This window comes from Limulus polyphemus, unplaced genomic scaffold (assembly GCF_000517525.1).
Source record: "Limulus polyphemus unplaced genomic scaffold, Limulus_polyphemus-2.1.2 Scaffold1028, whole genome shotgun sequence".
Classification (NCBI taxonomy): domain Eukaryota; kingdom Metazoa; phylum Arthropoda; class Merostomata; order Xiphosura; family Limulidae; genus Limulus; species Limulus polyphemus.
Window position 1 is genome coordinate 30,091 of NW_013666638.1, and position 7,673 is coordinate 37,763.

Genomic DNA, 7,673 nt, shown 5'->3' on the forward strand with positions numbered 1-7,673 from the left:
ATACCCGTGTGGGCAGAGCACAGATAGCCCATTGTGTAGCTTTGTGCTTAACTTCAAAAACAAAAACAAACAAACAAACTTACTGATTACCTCACTCTGTTTCAGAGAGAGGATTGTTAATATTCTCTGGATCAGAGAACTGACAATTCTTTACTGAAGTTTACTCTGCCTACACCAGTTTTCTTTTGAGCTATACATAAGGTTCAATGGTTGAGAACCACGTGTAGGTGGCTGATAAAAATGCCCCGCACTACGTTTATAAACCTGTAGTGATTGCACATTAGCTTGCTGCATGGTAAGGAGTACCTGTTCTACTTCTGGATTCCTCAATTGCTCTTCCTTTAGCTCTTGAAGTGTAAATGTTTATATCCAGTCTCTAATGAAATTCCTTAAGCCTTGCTTGGCACTTCGACAGCTGATATGGCTTTTACTTCAACATGGTGACTTAGATCAGGACATTCAACATAGAGACATGATCTCACTATGTGAAGACATAATCTACCCGAACATCTATGTTGCACTCCCAGAAGATTCTGTATGAACAGTTCACACTCATGAAACATTTTTGATTAAACATTCTATCATCCCTTCCAGATTTTGAAAGTTCACAAGTCATTTCAGTTACAGATGATCCAACATAAGGTTTAACTTTCTGCCATACAAATAATGTTCATAGTGTTTTATGAAGATAACAAATGCAAGCAGTTTCTTCTTCATTCCACAATATTGGTGTTCAGGAGCTGTGAACATACAGCATTTGCTCTTTATTAGATATACACGACTGTTTCATCTGAATTTAATACGAGAGTTATGATTTAGATAGTTAGAAAGCACGAGTGTTAAATTTAGTATTTTTAGAAGTGATAACTTGTCCCAGGTTTGCTTACATAACTGTTTACGAATCATTTGTTGCATAGTTCAATTGTTGTGAATTGACGTCATGTTACTTGAACCTTCTGAATTTTTTCGTTGCTTTAAGTGAGTATTGTTAAATCATAACGCTTCATAGTTTGTAGATAGATCTAGGCTTCAGTCGGGCAATATATATACAGAGAGAGAGGCGACCAAGTTAGTGCAAGCAAGTTAAGTTAGTGAAAGTAAAAGTGAAAAAGTAAGTTAGATTGCGTGATTGTGAATTTGGCCATAAAGAGCTTATAGTGGCGATTTCTATAGTGAAAATATTACACCCTGTATTGTAATAATAGAGAAAGAGAAGAATAATTTGTCTTGTCAAAGGGTGTTCTAAAGTAACTGAACCCCCGCCTATGTGGACTTTAACGAAAAAAAAGAGACAGTTATTTAAAGCTCTGGACACAACTGTTATAACCAATAGTATAACAATGTTCTGTACATAAGTTTGACTTATTTTGAATATATCATTTCAAAACAAGTGGATTGTGTGCTGTCCATTTATTGTTGAAATTTATAGACAACAAGTAACAGATACTTACTGTAAATAATCAATCCCTATAAAACCTGACATTCATTCTACTATATTTTGTAACTGCAAGAATACTGCCCTGATTCCACGATCGCCAGTATCCATATCCAACAGAAACTAACAGTGCTATTGCGGATACAGCAGTACAAGAGTCTCCACTAAAGTTTTAAGGACAGGAATGCATATTTGCACTTCTTAGTCAACCTAAACTGTGTACCATCTTTAGTGAGAGCAGACGTTAATGCAGCAATCATGGAAAACTGGTCACAAAACGCTGATAATACCACATAAACCCATAGAAATTTTAATCTTTTCTTCTTATCACGGTTTGAAACCAGTTTCAAACCACAATGATCTGTCAGTTAAGATGCCACCCCTTTCACAATGTGACCAAGAAATTCTACTTGTATGTGGATGAGCACACATTTCCTGAGGATTAAGTTTGTTTTTGACAGTTTTATTCTTTGTAGAACCATGAAGAGGTTTGTAGCATCATACTCGCACATTTGGCCAAATACCAAGACAACATCCACACAGACCAGGCATCTCTCCCATTGCAACCCTTAAGCAGCATTACACAGGCTGAATGGCATCATTTTTAACTCAAATAAACCATCTTAAATGCTGAAAGCAATTTTAACAGTGCTATTATCATCCAGTTCGTCTTGCCAGTATCTAGAGGTCAGGTCTAAAGTGTTAATATAGTGGAGACCTTCCATTCCATCCAGACACATATGTATCATGGCATTCACCCAGAAGAATTCAACATAAAGCCTGCTCATGCCATCCTTCTTCCTGCACCACCACTGGAGACAACCATAAAGTCTTTGAAAATGTATGATATTGTTCTTTAACATCTGTTATATCTCTATACTAGATACATTTCTAGTGCTTCAGAGAAGCCTGCCTGACAGTTATGTATTTGGATTTGCATCACCCGTGTCTTTGTGATGGCATGTAATTGTAGTTTTAGCCAGTAGATGTGAGGTTCCACAAATACATCGCCATACTTAATTATCAGATCACAGAGAATTTCTCACTGTGTTGAATCTAGATAACTGGTACAGTATTCATCTAATGACTTTAGATGTGCTGGCAACTCAGCATTAACTTTCAGACATGGTGCAATGGAGGCAACACTAGCATTTCTACTAGTATTTGTTACTTTCTCTTCACTTGCCACTCTGATGACTATTGTAATAGAAAGTTATATTACCTACTACCCATAATTGCAGAGCAAAACCAGAATTACATCTGCTGATGGACATATCACTATTTGTACTACTGCTGTTTGTTTTCTATACAAAAGTCAACATGTTTTGTGTATTGATGCCAGAGCTGCATTACACAGCACAAACACACCAGACTTTATCCACAGTAAACTATACCATACCACTTGTGTACGTGGGGGTGGTCGTATTCTTTCTGCAAGGTACACACATGCAATCTACTGTTCCTACGTTCATTCTAACTGGCTGGATGTTTTTCCATGGAAATTCACGTGTGCTATGAAGCTAGGTGTAAAGAACAATGGCTGATGTTGCAAAAGGTGAGAAAGTGGCTAGCCTTTTGTCAGTCTCTAAGTAAGTAAGGGATTATAGTACTCTACGTCATTAGAAAATGAGTGGAGTGAGCATCTGTTTTTCTAGGCTCAGCCAGTATAGAGACTACAACACCCTCTATAATTATGAAAAATTACAATCCAATATATGGGAAACAGGTGCAAGGTCAGAAATAAAGGGGCCATTTCAGTATGGGTTTGAGAATGGAATATAAAAGATAGGAGAGCAACAAACAAGTTGAAGAAAAATGTCTTGGAGATGTGAGAGAAAATGAATAAACCGAGAGAGGGGAAAGAAGAAAGTAATATGCTACCAGTAATTCAAAAAACAACAACAACTATTTCTACATCTATATCTATATGCTATGCTTACATTGGTATGAGTAAATTTCTGATAGGAATAAGTACAACCTAAGTAAATTTGATGGACATAAGAAGGAAAAGTGAAGTGAGAGAATAGCATGATCTATAACAACCTGTTGCACAGGTATAGATGGCATAGAGTTTGTACAGTACATATATCTTGAGGATGTTAATGTCAGATCTAATATCCGCAACAGCTATCTCCATAATATGCTTTGTGCACCTAGTGAAAAATCTGTTTCTCCATACACATTTAGCATGCCATAATTTGCTAGAATAAAGTAAGTATTCACTGGCTGAAGTCTTGATTTCACTAGAAGTGCTTGATACAAAGTATATCGACCAGAATTCGGGCCATTCACATATCAACAAGGAACTCCATTCCTTAACCATGTATTTTCACACAAACATACCAAGCACCACTCAGCCCTGAAGCAGCTGGACTTACCAACACATCCTACAGCATAAACTGTATGCTGTGCTCCTCTGAATCAATGATCAGACCTCACTCAGCTCTCATAAGTTTTATTGGACCAAAGTAACAACAGCAATAGTTCGATGCAGGGCCTTTGCACCTACTGTACAGTTGGTCAAGATGTGTTGTTCCATCTATCTTGTTGCTTGGTAAGATATGAGTATTTCATGTGGAAGTGACCCTACAACCCATAACCAAAACCCTTTGCTTATCCCTTTTGGAGTGATATATGAGTAGAGGCATTGGATGTGATGCAAACATTATAAGAGTGCCTGGATAACCCTTCCAATGTACTGTATACAGCCTGTGTGTAACACAATGCGAGGATGTATTTGCTGAGTATTTACCATTGGCAAAACTCGAGTTTAATGAGAGGCACTGGCTTGAGCAAGATGGCCCATACAAGGTTGGCCACTCGAACCACTTGTGTTAGGGTTCAAATATTTTGCATCTCCATATTGTGTCTGATGGTCTCACTCAGCAGAACCTATATAAACTTATTGATGAAGATATTCTCATGATATAGAGACTTTATTGCAATATAGAATTTACCATGTAATTGGGGCATATTGTCTGCAGAGGCACCCAAGTTCTCTGAAGGATCCCGACATTGAATCTTGTACTCATTCTGATGGATGGCTAGATTTTCCACTAGTTCAAAATATCAGTATGTCTTGACCACAACTGCATTCCAGTCCCAAAGCTGTACTTTTATTAGTTGTTTGAAAGGTATGAGGTATGGACTGCCCAAGTTAAAAGACAGGCATTACATCAATTTTTCATAAGTCCATTGGTTGAATATAATGTCTTTTCTGAATTGTCTTAAGAACTTTTCCAGGTCATTTTTGTCAACCCACTGCTTTGTCTCCATCATGATCACATATGTCTCACTAGTACAAACCTCATTTGCATGGACTCACAGTCAACCCTGAACTAAAAGTCCTGAATGATGAGAGTGCTGTCACAGAGGTGGGTAACAAGTACCTCACGCTATGCCGAGTTTCAGTTCTGTTCCCAATCTTACAGAATGAAGAGCTACAGGAAATATCTCATCCAGTGGTCTTACAGTTCCTTGCTCTGCAATCTGTGGTTGTCTGGATAGCTGGCCTATTATGACAGAGAAGTCCCCTAATGCCCTATATATCACCTTACTTCTCGATAACTGGATGCTGTCTACATTCTGGTCATACAGTTTCTGTATATAGGATCTCATTTTGGCTCGTTTAACTTGTTCCGAATATATATATATATATTATTTTGAAAACAAGTGGAGTGCGTGTTGTTCGTTTATTTTTTAATTTATCGCCAACAAATCACAGAAACCTACTGTAGAAGATTTCTTAGCCCAACACACCTATATATTTCAGCTTACTATATATAATATAAAAAAGTAAGTAGGCTGACAATCTCATTTTCAAATATAAATGATAGTGTGATTAATTCCTAACAATTTAGTGTAGAATATTTTGCTTGTGAAATATAATTTGGCATTAACATTATTCATATCTGTTCTCCCGTCATTTCAAAAGTGAATGTTGAGCTTTGCCTGTGTGTGCAGCTTTTCAAATGGGAGACAGACGAACACTCGGACAGACACCATTGTTTGCAATATGTATGAGATAATGCATTATTATTATTACGACAAATCTGTAGTAGACATATAAATTGAAAGAGTAACCCAAAACACTTTTAAATATAACTGAGTTAATAACCTTTTACATTTTTAAGTAATGCAAATTATGATTTCTAGTACAAGTATACGAATAAAGAAATATAACTGGTTTTGAAGAGTTTGTAAATTACCTCAACGGCCACTGCAGTGGCAGAGAAATTCTAAATATTATGCTCTAACTGCGATGATGATATAGATTGGACAGACCTCTGATTTACGTCGAGAGCAAGAAAAGAGCTAAAGCTGTGGACGGTTTGGTAATTTGTGGTGTTGGAGTCCTTTCCACATGTCTGCACATGGCGCTATATGTTAATCAATCAAACTGAATGGTCAGCAACAAACCCAAAGCAGATGAAAGACTGTAAGTAATTTTATATTTGATAACTTAAGCTAGCAAGTTCTGTATCAAAAATAAGCACGAATATGGGAGAGAGAACAGCCACCTGTCTGCCCATTCAGGTTTGGTAGTTAGTTTTACATCTATAGGACCCAGCATTGATCGTTGTATGCCTAAGAAAAACAAAGAAAAAAAAACGAGAGGTAGAGCTTTAGTTGATATAAAGGTAGCTAGGACTATACTGTATCTGGAAGTGTGTCAGTCACTACCATGTAAACCAGCACTCCAACCAGACCTCTTACCAACAGTAATAGGCCTGTACTGAAGGGAGGAGCTTGACTCCACGTCAATCTTAGTGTCAACAATAAGCATGTAAGATACATTATTATGAATCTTGGCTCGAGCAGCAGCATTTTAGGCTTAGACGTCTCACAGAAGTTATCTCTGATTATAGTTAATGTATAAAGTGAACTGTAGTTCTCTGGTCAAACCAGAAAATGCTGGCAAACACATACATAAACCAAGTAAACTGCATGAGCGTATGAAGATGCTGATATTGAAATTATATCTGTCACAACTAGTGTTTCATGGACAAATTTCCAGGTTAAATCATCGGGTACAGCTATGGTAGAAACGATACCCGAAATCCACCGTTTACTAATAAAAAATCAAGCCACACTTGTTTGAACTGTTATTGCACCAAGATCAAAGTATATTTCAATTATGGTTTGTAATTATTGTAACCACACATTTAAGTTACCTGTCAAAATGTTTGTTGATACAGTGTGTGAAGGAGAAGTACCTGAAATTAGAAGTGTAACTAGTATTACTTTACCCACACCCCACAAGACCAGTTTAGAAACACGTGGCTGCAGGAAACTTGCGGTTACTGACTGAATATTGTACAAAAATCTGGGTGTAGACTAGCAGGGAAAACTCGGAAGGTTACTATAAAATTCACTAATGAATTTGTTGGTAAGATGGGAAGAACATACATGATTTAGGGTAATACAGATACCGGAAACATTTAAAGTGACTGTCGTACAGTTTTCCTTGAAGCACCAAGATTAATCCAAAACCACCAAAGATTAATTGGATGCTGAAGGATGGAATCATTCAACCTTCAAAGAACTCCTGGTCAAGTCCAGTAGTAATTGTATGAAAGAGAGGAGGATGCCAAGGTTCTGTGTGGACTTCAGGCGGGTTAATGCGGTAACTTGTATCGATACACTTTGTTGCTATGGTACAAGATAAGGCAAGGAAAGGATATCACTTTGAATGATGAGACTCAGTTATACTCCAGCAACAAGCAACACATAAGCTCTCAGAATAAGATGACCATACCTCAGCTTGTGCTGCAACGACTGAATCCATAAAACTATAAGATTCAGTTGTCTTGTGGGGCACGAGGGTGCTTAGAACACATTTATAAGCTTAAGACGTTACTGATGTTCCTATGAAATACTGACTTGATCACCTAGTAGAGAAGTAAAAAGTTTAATTTGAAGGTAGGGCTGTATTTCCCATTAGGCAAACTAGGCAGTTACCTAGGGCTTCACACTTTCAAAGTGTCTCGCACATGCAAAGACAGAATGGTAATTATTTTTTAAAAATGTATAGCTTTGATGGATAAAAAAAAGTGTTTTACTGCCTTTTCTTCCGCTTCGATTTTGTTTCCACAAAAAAACCTAAATATGGTCCTTTTTGAAGGCACTACTGAATGTCACTGTGATTTGGAAGAGGAAAAATATTCTAGATTTTCTCTGGCTGTTTATAAGCAAGAGAGAGAGAATTTGATATCTGAGTAATTAACATGTTCAGATG